Source organism: Schistocerca americana, chromosome 2 (assembly GCF_021461395.2).
Source record: "Schistocerca americana isolate TAMUIC-IGC-003095 chromosome 2, iqSchAmer2.1, whole genome shotgun sequence".
Taxonomy (NCBI): Eukaryota; Metazoa; Arthropoda; class Insecta; order Orthoptera; family Acrididae; genus Schistocerca; species Schistocerca americana.
In genome coordinates, this window is record NC_060120.1 from 1,016,752,724 (window position 1) to 1,016,766,454 (window position 13,731).

Below are 13,731 nucleotides of genomic sequence, written 5' to 3' on the forward strand. Positions count from 1 at the left end.
TAGACCAGTTTCGTTCTTTGTAGTTTTTTCGTTCGATGCTTATTTCAAGAGATATTTGGCCTGGTCACTGTCAATGGACCACCCTGTATATGTAAATAATATGCATCAAAATACTTACTGGAGACTTGTCTCTAATATAGTATAGGTTTTCTGATTTTGCTTTGCAATTTTATTTTTATGATAAAATGCACATCAAATATAGTGTGAATGTAAACATTAGGCTACGTTACAGGTCATTTTGTTACCACAATCTTTAGCTGGCATTAACGTTCAATAGCTTTGTTAACTCAGAGCCAAATTATCACCTTCCAACCAAAGACCAGGTTTCCACATCCAAATAAAGTGATGCCTCAACACTTTGTACGACAGCTCATACAGGGATGGTGTTGTTTGCTGCTACTTCCACATGCTTTTGTTAAAATCCTTGTGGCACTTTTTCCCAATACGGTGTCAACTAAGATTGTTCTGACATATACTAGTGTTGTAATTCAGGTTACGACGTTAGAATTGAGCCAAGAATCCAATAAGAAAATGAGAAATCTTAAATATTGGCTTTGGAGTGGGTTTTATACAAGGGCATCAAACACATTTATGAATGAACTAGCACTCTTGAACAAAAATCAATTCGAGAACGACTTTCGAGGAACATAAGCAAATTTCAAGCACTTCTTGAACTGAGTATCAAGCTCTATTAAAGGATCTGAATCTCATGTTAGAGATAAAGTACTTTCTCGAGCGAAACTACAACTATCTCGTTGTTACTTGACATCAGGTGATAAACTGCCCCAAAAACGCAATTCCAACGTTCTTGTGTGATGTGTTGCTTGCTATTTAACGAAGACTCATTTGAAAGCTAGTATTTTCAGTCATGCATAACACATTAGTTAAATAAGGCGAAATAGTGAAGCTATTTTCAATTTATGCGTCCTACAAGAGTACTAAATGACATTATTAAAAGGTAAGGTTAATCTGAAATTGCACTGCCACCACAAACCCTGTTATTTCCTGTCTCAAATTCAGTGAAGAGCTATTTAAGTTCATTTCTGTTGCCAGTACTAAAAAGTTTATGCATCAATTTCCATCGTTTGTAGAACTAAGTGAGCTGCTGTCAAACTACACACCACCTTTCACTAACTACTCAGTAATAATTGCTTGTACAAAAAACTGATACATGTGTGTTATAATAGAAATATCCCATACTTTCATGCCATATGTGAACAATTTTGTGCTGATAATTGGAATTACAAAATCTTTAAATATCAGCTACTTTGAATATAAGTAGGTGATATTATGTTCATGTTAAAATACACACCATGTTGTCTTGGATCTGAGACTGTTTCATTTAGAGTAAAAATAGACACATCATGTTGTCAAGGTTACTTGGTACTTGCCACATGGAATGAAATCTTCTCCACATCACTTTGCTGTCATTATAACTGTGAGTTTACCATACTACATAAAATGATCAACTTTTTGCACTGTTAACAAAATTATTTTCATCCATCTTTCATAAGCCATCTTAAGTGTATTTTAAAGAAAGTGTGGGAAATTATTTCTGAATTCACACAAAAAAGTAACAAGCTTTTTATGGTATAATTTATTTTGTTTTATACATTTGATACATCATTTTCAGGAATCAGACTTGTAGACACATCATGCCTATTATATTTTAACACTGTCATCCTTACTAGCGTAGGCATTACAAATACTTATTTTAGTTTTTGTGACAAATGAATCGCACCTGGGAATGTGTGACCATAAACAATACGTAATTTCAATCTATAAATTTGTAGGACTCGTTCTTGTGGCTCTAAAAGCAGCATCTCTCTTCTTTGATGCTAACAACAACTATTTAGACATACTTTGGTACTCTAAAATACACATGGCAACAATACTAACATCTAAAACGAAAATGCAGTGATGTTGCCTCGAAACTCGGTCATGTGATGGTAGTTTCATGACGCTAATGGGTGGTGGGAGAACATTAGTGGCCTCATAAAGTTAAAGCGGCTTTAACTTTCGTGGCACGCCTAAATGTGTCATGCTTGAGTGTGGCCACAGGAATCTGGATATTTCCACACATAACGTCAGTGTTGCCAACTGAATGGCAACCAAGTCTAGCTGCATATGGATACCTGGCTTAACCTACACCTGAAGCTGCACAGTAGATCAGCCTGTCAAAACAATGAAGATTTTGAAAGGGCGTAGGAGGAGTGAGAGAAGAGGGGCAAGAGGTCCAGTATCACACTCCAGCTCTTCCTTCACATGAAGACGATCTAAAGAACAGTGACAACTTTTCAATTTCTGCTGTCAATCGTATTATGAATTATCTCTATACTGGGTGACTGACAAGTTAGTGCAGACACCTATGAACAATACAAAGTAGTTAAAATCCATATTGCAAACAACAACTTGTCCTTTACTGTATAATGTGGAAATTTATGTTATGATACTCAACATCGCACTTCTTTCACTGCTACAAAATTTAAAGCCAAAGGAAGAACAAACATAAACCTCCCTAAAGAGTGATTTGCTGCAATGAAATTTCCCCTGTGCACAATGGTGTCCAGTTTTGTTTATCACGTAACAACTGAGGCATACCAAAAATATCACCTCATGTAACATTTTGTCAGTGGAGTTACTGAAAGCGCTAACCACTAGTCCTGACTAGTAATTGCGTTTACAGGTGAGACAGGTGGCATTGAGGCAGATCACGTGGCCAGATACCAGTTAACAGATATACTTATTAGTGCCTGTTAGTTGTGACTTGTTACTAATCATAATGTAACACCCATGTTAATAACAGAAGGATGAGTTTAATGTTGGTGGAGTGCAGAGAGATACAGGTTGTAAACTCGTAAAATGTGGTTTAAAACTGTAAAAAATCACGACTAAAACAACCTGTTACCGAAAAGTCACATTAACGATATTAATGTTACCAGGCAACACACTTAATCCAATCCCCAGTCACGTCCGACCAAAATGTGTCGACAATTGTGGAAGGCCCCTACATAAGCAACGAGCTGTCTGCAAAAAAGACTGTACACATCAAATCTGCACAGCTAGATTGTTGTGTATGAGTAGGAGTTTCGTGCAGATATGTGATGTGTGCAAACCTGGAAGTTGGAGTAGAACACATGAGCACAAATTGAGATCACTTCGAATATGGTGCGTGAAACGTTTTCGAGTCAGCTGTTTGTTCAGTCTAGCATTTCTCATGTGTGTGTGTGCACAGTGAATTTTAAAATGGCAGATACATCTCAGTGCTCCAGAAAGTTAATTGCTGAATTTACTGGAATTTCTATGAGGCGCGCATGTCTGCAGAAAATTAAGAGCAAGGAATACAGCTATCGAGATAATAAAGCAACTGATTATATTGGTTTGTAGGCTTCCATGGCCACTGTCATTTTGGATAAAATAATTTTGGGTTTTAGGCTGTGTCACTAAAACTACTAAAACAACTAAATTACCAATGTTTTGACTGACTTGCTGCTGTCCTCTTCTGGGTGGTTCAGCTGTGAACCACAAATAGCTAAAAAAAAGTAGCGAAATCTATTATATATGGCGCAAGGGCTGATGAAATGTACATTGTATGCCAGGTTTGTGGTACTTTGACCTCCTCTACATTCCAAGTGATTCCAGTGAAGATCACATAAAACATAGCTTAAGATTTACCTTGTAGATAACAGCAACTATTACCTATATTTTGCAACTCTATTCTGCATCTACATCTGCATCTACATATACTTGGATGCTCTGCAAGCCAATGGGGATATTACCCTGTACCACTACTGCAATTTCCTTTCCTGTTCCACTCACAAATAGAGCAAGGGAAAATCGACTGTTCGTACGCCTCTCTATGAACCCTAATTTCTCGAATCTTATCTTCACGCTCCTTTTAGGCAATACATGTTGGCAGTAGTAGAATCGTTTGGCAGTCAGCTTCAAATGCCGGTTCTCTAAATTTCTCAGAAGGGATGTCACCTTACGACCAGGGATCCCCATTTGGGCTCCTGGAGCATGTCCATAACACTTACGTGTTGTCTTAACCTACCAGTAACAAACCCAGCAGCCCACCTCTCAAATGCTTCGTTGTTTTCCTACAGTCCTAGCTGCAATGGATCCCAAACACTCGAACAGTACTCAAAAATAAGTCGCACCAACGTCCTGTATGTGGTCTCCTTTACAGGTGAACCACTCTTTCCTGAAATTCTCCCAGTACACGAAAGTCGACCATTCGCCTTCCTTACCACAGTTCTCACATGCTCATCCCACTTCATATCATTCTGCAAAATTACGCCCAAATATTTAAACAACATGAGTGTGTTACGAAGGGTACTAGTAATACTGTAATTGAACACTACAGGTTTGTTCTTCCTACTGATCCACATTAAGTTACATTTCTCCACACTTAAAGCCAGCTGCCATTCATCACACCAACAAGAAATTTTGTTTAAGTCGTCTTGTATCTTCCTACAGTCACTTAACTTTGATACCTTACCATACACCATGTACTGTAATGCAACAGCCATTGTGAACTGGCCATGTGTGATCCCAAGAAGTTCGTATTTTTTCTTATTCCTCAAGGGCTATGAGTGTGTAAATTAATTGTAAGTTTCAGATACATCTGAAAATAATTTTACCAATCATTTTTTTCGCCCTGTAACTCGCAAAGTAAATTTATGTGCGGAAACTGCCTTCGCTTAAGCTGCCATTGTTTAGACGATTGGTCTTTCTGTCTCTTGGATTATTTTTTCAATTTTTTTTTTTTTTTTGCAATGCAAGTCGAAAATACAGACCATAACACAATTTCCTCCATTACAAATTTCTGAATAAATTAAATAAACTTTGAGGTACGACAGCCTTGTTGCTTGTAGCTGAAATTTCTTTTCTATTCTGACGTATAGTGGGTGAGCAGATTGGAACTTGTGTTGTGTGAACCACAGAGGTATACAATAAAAGGAGAGGCCATGACATCACAGCTGTACAGCTGTGAAGCCAAGAAATTCAGCTGGTAGTTGTCTTGGTCCAACCAAAAGATCCCAATTCAAAGCTTGTGTGCTTAGGGTCATCTCTAGTTTTTAGAAGGATTTTGAGTTATAATGGTGACATGTGTAGTGTTTAGGGGCATGAATCGCTTCGACTGTGACACGAAATCTAAAGTAACAACATTTCATGCGTAAGTTGTCTCGCTAATGTGTTACTGTAAACAAAATTTTTGATATTTGTCTTGCACTGTTGCGTGTATTTTATTTTTTATTTTATTTCAGCGTCTAGTTCTGTAGGACCAAATTGAGCAGCAAATCTCCAAGGTCATGGAATTTGTCAGTACATAAAATTACAGTATAAAAGTAGTAACAGATAAAATAAAATGTTTATGAACCCAAAAAAGTGAAGCCATAAGTTTAAGTAAATGATATCAACAATGTAACATATGAATTAGCTTAATTTTCCAAGGAACTTCTCAACAGATCAGGAGTGACCCATGAGGAAACTCTACAGTTTCGACTTGAAAGCACATGGATTACTGCTAAGATTTTTGAATTCTTGTGGTAGCTTATTGAAAATGGATGCAGTAGTATACTGCACACCTTTCTGCACAAGTGTTAAGGAAGTGTGATCCAAATACAGATTGGATTTCTACCAAGTAGTAACTGAGTGAAACCTACTTATTCTTGGAAGTAAACTGCTGTTGTTAACAAGAAACGACAGTAAAGGAAATATATATTGAGAGGGAAATGTCAAAATACCTAGACTAGTGAACAGGGATCGACAAGAAGTTAACGAACTTACATCAGTCATTGCCTCAACCGCCCTTTTGGAGCCAAAAATATCATTTTAGAATGGAAAGAGTTACCCCAAAACAGGATACCATACGACATAAGCGGATGAAAATAACCAAAGTAGACTAATTTTCATATTGGACGATCACTGCTTCTGATACTGCTTGAATGCTAAAAATGGCAGCATTAAGTCTTTGAACATGGATCCTGAATGTGGACTTTCCACAGCAGTTTACTATCTACCTGAACACCAAGAAATGTCAACTGTTCAGCTTCACTTATCATATACCCATTCTATGAAATTAAAAGATCGAGTTTTGTTGAACTTTGAGTTAGAAACATTAAAAACTGAGTCTGACTGTGATTTAGCGTTAGTTTATTTTCTACAAGTCATGAACTTCTGTCATGAACTGCACTATTTGAAACAGAGCCAATGTTGCACACAACATCCTTTACTACCAAGCTGGTGTAATCAGGAAACAGAAATATTTTAGAATTACCCATAATACTAGAGGGCATACCATTTAGATAAATAACGAACAGGAGTGGTCTCAACACTTATCCCTCGGGCACGCCACATTTGACCGTACCCCACTCAGATCCCACGTCATAGTCATTCTCAACCCTGTGAATAATGACGTTTGCTGTCTGTTATTAAAGTAAGAGGTCAACCAATTGTGACCTACTCCTCGTATTCCATAAGGGTCAAACTTCTGGAGCAATATTTTGCAAACAACACAATCAAATGCCTCAGTTAAATCAAAAAATATGCCTAGCGTTCGAAATCTCCTGTTTAATCCATCCAGAACTTCACAGAGAAAAAAGAATTTAGCGTTTTCAGTTGTTAAACGACTTCTAAAGACGAACTGTACATTTGATAGCAAATTATATGATATAAAAAAAACTGATGACATAGAAATAGTTCTAAAATTGTCTACATGATCACTTTCTCCCTTTTTACAAAGCATTTTTACTACTGAGTTCTTTAAGTGTTCAGGATACTGACCATTCCTAAAGGAAAAATTACAAATATGCCTAAGTTCACAGCTAACATGTGCAGCACAGTATTTCAATTTTCTGCTAGGCACTCCATGAGAGTCTTTAGTCTTAATTTTTTTAAATTCTGTCTTATGATTTCAGATTTCCGAAACATGAAGGTCCGAAAGCTCTGTGGAAGAATAAATTTTAAGACAAAGCTGTGCAAGACTTCCTCAACGCTACACCAAAATATAACAGTCACTATAGCAGGCAGCAAACCCCAACAAAGTATATTTTGGATGTAATCTCACAACTGCATCCCTATTTCGGGACAAATACTCTGAATACTCCAAGGAAAAGGGTGCCCTACTGTATCACAAAGCAAATTCAGGGCAATTTTTGTGTCCGAATTGAACATAGGCTTCTAACTGCTGAAAAAGATACCTGTCCAACATGTGATGCCTTTCTAACAGCAACGAGTAACTCAGAATTATGTGCAGAAGAAATTACACAAAAGAAAAAACAACATGAGTTGCATCTAAGAAAAGCTGATAGCTGGCAAAATATGATTGTGTCTTCAACTTCTCTGGCTAAAGAGAATGTGGAAGAGCACCACATAGTTGCAGTGGACATGCAACAAACGTTCCCCACGCCAATACTAACAGTTGGCCCAGCATTCTACAGGATAAAAATATGGGCATGTAACTACAGTATCCACATTGTGGGACAAATAAGGGATACATGGTTCTGTAGAGTGAGAAGGACAGAGGAAGGGGTTCAGATGAAGTTGGGAGCTGTTTATTAAAATACTTGGAGATAACTAACACTGAAGCCAAAAATCTCCACGTAATCACAGATAACTGTAAGGGCCAGGCAAAGAATTGGTCTCTTATTGCTGTGGAAAGGACACTCTCTGCCACCAAAAGATTTGAATCTGTGCAGCATTATTTCCCTATGGTAGGTCATACTAGACTTCCTTGCAATCGAAGTTTTGATTGCATTGAAATTTATGCAAGAAACAGACGTCCAGTAGTATACATGCCAGATGAATGGGCAGAAGTAGTCAAATGTACTAGTCCAAAAAACTTCATTGTGATGAAAAAGCACAGACAAGACTTCAGAAGCTTAGGCTATCTGAAGTCATTAATCTCAATACCAACTCTACTCAGATCTGTTTGAGTATAAAGATCCCTTCACACTAAGTGTAAAGCACAGCTACTCAGATATGGGAATCTTCACGTCAGTGGACCCACATAGCAAGAAGAAACGAAGACCTGCTGAACCATACCTATTTCAGCTGCCAGTAAAATATGGAAAGCCACTTCAAATTAATCAGAAAAAGATTGATGACATACTATGTCTTATGGCATACATACCTGCTGCATATCAAAGCCTTTTTCCGTCGTGTGCTGGAAATAATGTGAACAATGATGACATAGAAGAATTTCCTTGATTTCACAAATACAGTAAAATAAATTATTAGACTGACTTATCTGTTATGTATGGATGTATGTGAAAGTACAAAAACTGTTAAAAATTACTAGCTGCTACATAATTTTAAAAATAAAAACTTAAAAACGTAATTTGTGTTCTAAATTTTTTAGAGGGAGACACAGTCATAAGGCATTTTCGTCCAAATCTTAATTAAAATGACTCACAAATTAATATTACATAACAGAAAGAAGATCGTGAATTTTACACAAGATTTGCAATGTATTAAAGTATAATTAAAATCAAAAAGGAAGTGTCTATTTTGTCTTAAACATTTTTATACTTCCATGGTACTTTAAAGTCGCTGTTTCTCTAAACTAGTTGCATGTGGCTAATTACTACATCTCTCTGACCCCTTCAATTATAGCTTTCAGCTATTAAGTCCTTCATCAACAGTAGATACACATAGGCATACACACACACACACACACACACACACACACACACACACACACACACACACACACACACACACACACATACACACACACACACACACACACACACACACACACACACACACACACACACACACACACAGACGACTGTAGCCCCAAGCAAGTGCACTTATGTGTGTGAGTTGTGTTTCCAAAAGTATGTATGTGTGTATGTGTGTCTATTGTTGATGAAGGCCTTAATAGCAGAAAGCTATAATTGTGAGGGTCTTTTTGATGTGCCTATCTGTTATATGGTGAGAAGCAAATTTACTTCTCATAATATTGTTGCATTCCATCCTGGATTACCCACCGCTTGTATTGACATAGAAGAATTAGTTAAACAATCAAAAATTAAATATTTTCGTGGTGTTTTTATGACTGATGAATTACTGAACAAAAAAATTTAGAATGTGGAATACTTAATTTAGATACATATGATCATTCTGGTACTAATTCGAATTGTTGTTATAAGAATAATGACAAAAAATGTGTATTTCATTCATTTGGTGGAAATATTCTGAAAGAACCAGTTAAATATCACGATTCAAGTGATTTGTACTATACTGGACAACGAATTCAGAGTTATGATGAAGCAATATGTTGACATTTGTGTCAATTTGTTTTAAAAGTTTTATCATGAATTATAAGTTTAATGATAATTTGTCTTTAATAAACACATATTTTTGGAAATAAGATGTCACCTAAGGGTCACACAATTAATGCTCAGAAGAATTTAGAAGGTTTAATTAAACAATTCCATGCAGAATTACATATCATTTTTAAAGCAACTAAAGAATACATCGACTGTAAAAGTAGAAGAATAGTAGATATAAAACAGCCAGACATTTGAATAATTACATCAGTAAAACTAATCTAATTACTTTAGAAAAAAGGAACTAGAGAAAGCTTTTACAGACAATTTCTCAAAAACAAATTTAACTCCATACATAAACGATTTAAGCACTCTTAAACTTAAAGTATATGACAAACTAATTACTGACCTTACTTTTATGACTAGAACAAAAATTACGTGATATCAATGATTATCATTTTATACTTAAAAACTTCTTGTTGGTGGTGAAAAGACGAACAGAGAATTAACATTTAACGATTTTGATGTTTCGATGAGTGTTCTTGCCAAACTACATAAAATAACTCCTGGAATCCAGTCAATCGAAATAGTGCACTGATCAAATTTTCTAACTGTAACATTAAACGATACTGTTAAAACTGTTCCAGTTAATGTTAAGTTAATTATATTATATACAATTATATTCTATTATAATAATGTAAATCTTATTAAATTTTTATTCTACATAAATGGAAAATCATTAGCACTGTTTGAAGTGCAAAAAATTTTACTGAAAAAGATAATCCAAAAAGAATAACACCTATAATTGGAAGACTAGAATTGATGATCTTTGTACACTATGTACAAGTGGGAAGTAAATTCGTCAAAATTTTTGTAGGTGAAGGAACAAATGTTCATGAAGAAACTATTAATAAATTAAATAAATATTTTAAAAGAAGAAACGTAATTTCTTTTGGAACAAATAATGTACAGAAAGTTGATTTAGTCGAAATGGATTCTGGAAAGTTGAAAGGAATTTTGAAAATAAATAAAAGATATAAATATTTATTAACTGGTATAGAACTTATCTCAAAATTTGCTCAGGCAATTCCAGTTAAAGATGAACCAGGTAAAAATATAGTTGTTTCTTTCCAAAAATATTTGAGTTGAGAAAATCAAGACATTTACAAAAAGGTAATGGTAAACAATATCATAACAAAGATTTTCATGAATTGATGAAAAAATATAATATTAATTAGTATTCACTTTTAATTAATTAAAAGTATCTTTAGTAGAATGATTTAATAGAACATTAAAAGAAAAAATGTGGAAGTAATTTGCTCTTCAAGAAAATTATAATTGGGTTGACTTAGTTACAAATTTAGTTGTTGAATATAATAACAAAAAACATTCAACTATAAAAATGGCCCTGAATGGTGTAAATAAAGAAACTGAAACAAATGTTTTGAAAAGTGATTACATAACAAATTTGTTAGTTACTAAACTTAAATATAAAATTGGCGATACAGTTAGAATAAGTAAACCTAAAGGAATTTTTGAAAATGTGTATAAAGCAAGTTGATAAACATAAATTTTTGGAATTGAAGATGTTAATCATTCCAGTCGAATCACACATAAATTGAAAGATATGGTGAACAAATAAAAGGAAATTTTTATGAGTGTGAATTACACAAACCAGCATATGCTGATGTTTACCTTGTTGAAAAAGTTTTGAGAAAGAAAAGAGATAAAGTTTCGATAATTCACAAAATAGCTAGGTGAACAAAAATAATGTTATTTTATAATAGTTAGACCTACTTTTGTCTGTATGTAAGTGTAACTGATGCCTACACTTTATTCTTATATAATTTTAGACCTAGGTCTAGCAGAAATATAAGAATTTTTTTATCAAAATTTTGTATATAAATGCACCAAACAGTACGAATAAGAAAATTTGCTCTTGCACTTTTTCTGTCTGTATGTTATCCAGTTTATGAAGATACAGACTCTAAATTTATAAATCAATTAACTGATGACAATGTCAGTTATTCATACAATCTCAAACTAGAAGAAATTTCAATAGCTCATGAATAGTGCAAGAGACAGATTAATGAGTAATTGTAATTTTAGTATGTGTTATTGCTTCACTATTTCTTTTCCATTTTCAAAACAACTCCAAACTTCTGCATTGCTAATAATTGCTTTCTGGTTAAACTTACATTATTTTCATTTATTCAGTCATCCAGGACTTGATTTGCTTACTCTTAAAATTCCTCATCATTTACTTATATTTCGTTAGGTGTAATTGGATCCATATTATATATGTTTTAAACGATTTTTAATTAAGTCATTCATATAATTAAACGGCTTGTTTATATGTTTAATTGTTAATTTAATAATATCAAGTAATTTTGTGTAATATAAAACAAAAATATCCCTACTCTTCTTATCTCTGAAATCATCATATCATTAATGAATTAATTTTTCTGCTTGATTTACATAATATACTTTATCATATACCAAAGGAAAGTAGCTACTCACCATATAGCGGAGATTCTCACAATTGTATCTTTTGGCCATTAAGTCCTCTGACAACAATAGACAGATGTATGCACACACACACACACACACACACACACACACACACACACACACACACACACACACACAAACGCAACTCACGCATTTGCATGAGTTTGTGTGCATACGTCTGTCTATTGATGATGAAGGCTTTAACCACCAAAACCTAAAATTTTTAGGAAGTTTTTATTGCACCTATCTACGACTCTGCACGCTGCTATATGGCAAGTAGCAACTTTTCTTCCCATAATGTTGTTACATCCCATCCTGGATTTTCCATTGTTTAACATATATAGAAATTCCCTTGTTCATTGTGTGAGGAACTAAAATTAGAGTTTCTAAAACACAAATTCTTTGTTTTTCTACTTTACAATTATTGATTAAAGAATACCTGTTTGAGGTAGCTATATAAATATAACCATTATCTTTTTTTTTTTTTGCCAAATCTTACCAATAAAGATCTGAATATTCATACTGAACTGTTTGAGTTTTTTATTTTCTAATTCTTCATTCTCTTCTTTAATTTATAATCTACTTGTAATTTCGACTGCTAGTTGTTTAGATTTAATTAATCAGCATAACAGGGAAAGACTTTTTGCAGCTTAAGACAATATTTTTTAACTTCCTTACCCTTAGAGGTACTCAACAACATAACTGCACATTTAAAATTAACTACAGTCATTAGTAACCATCTTTTTCTAGATAAATTATTTGAAGATGTAATTTTTTATATCTTCTTTTATATGTGGATAGGAAGTTCCATTTTCATTTTGATAATCTATTTGTTCTAATCTGTATCATTTTCTTTGAAGAATTCTATAAATGGCTTTTTTCTGTTTAAAAATTCAGTGGTCGAATTTTCTGACTGGTAACTTTCCTTCAGAAAAATAAGTAAATTTGGTGTAATTAATATCGTTTTCTTATCTTTCAAAGATAACCATGATTCTAAAAATATTTGAGCATCAGATAGTGTTGAATTATTTTGATTCATATAATCAAAAATATACAATGAAGATGATTCTGTACTAGCGACAACTCCATTGGAAGTACTTGGGCACAGTCCTAATACTGCTTCAGCTGCCACTGGAATAGCTGACATTTAGTAAAAATAATTTTTATTAGACTTTTGTTTTTTCAATAAAAATATGATTTTTCTCATACTCGTTTTCAGTGGTCCAAATCTGTTATATGTATATATTCAAGACTGTAATTACTTAAAGATTGTGTTAAATTAGTTAATATATAATTTGTTTTTCGAGAGGATGGGATGCTACTCCATGAAATTCCACAATGAATAAAGTTTAAAATATCATTCGTAATTAAGAAATGTTTTCTTCAAAAATTTTTAGAATTTTCATTTTTTTCAAATTTAATAATAAGAGTTATTTCTAATATATGGCGAGCCTAAATAGTCTTAAAGTCAATGAACTGAAAGATAGAGCAAAAGAATTAGGACTTAGAGGTTATTATCATATGAGAAAATAAGAACTTATTGAAATTATTTATAATAATATCAACAAGTCACGTGTAAGCCCTTCCCAGCACAGTGAATTCAGTGAATTAAAAACAGCAACAACTTATTCAATTGATTTATATTGTGTAACAAATTAAATTTTCAACAATTACAAGAATAGTATTTAAGAAATCAAACAGAATAAAGTAGTTGTTGAATATTATAAATAGGGAAATCCATTTAAATACTTTTAATTTAGAAGAAAAATTTACTAGAGAATTTCAGGACAAATTAAATTGGAATTATATACCAATACATTAAAACTTATGAGAAGATTTTGTTAGAGAATTTTAGGATAAAATAAACTGGTAAGAAATATCGAGAGAACAAAAATTATCAGAAGATTTTACAAAGGAATTTCAAGATAAATTAACTTGG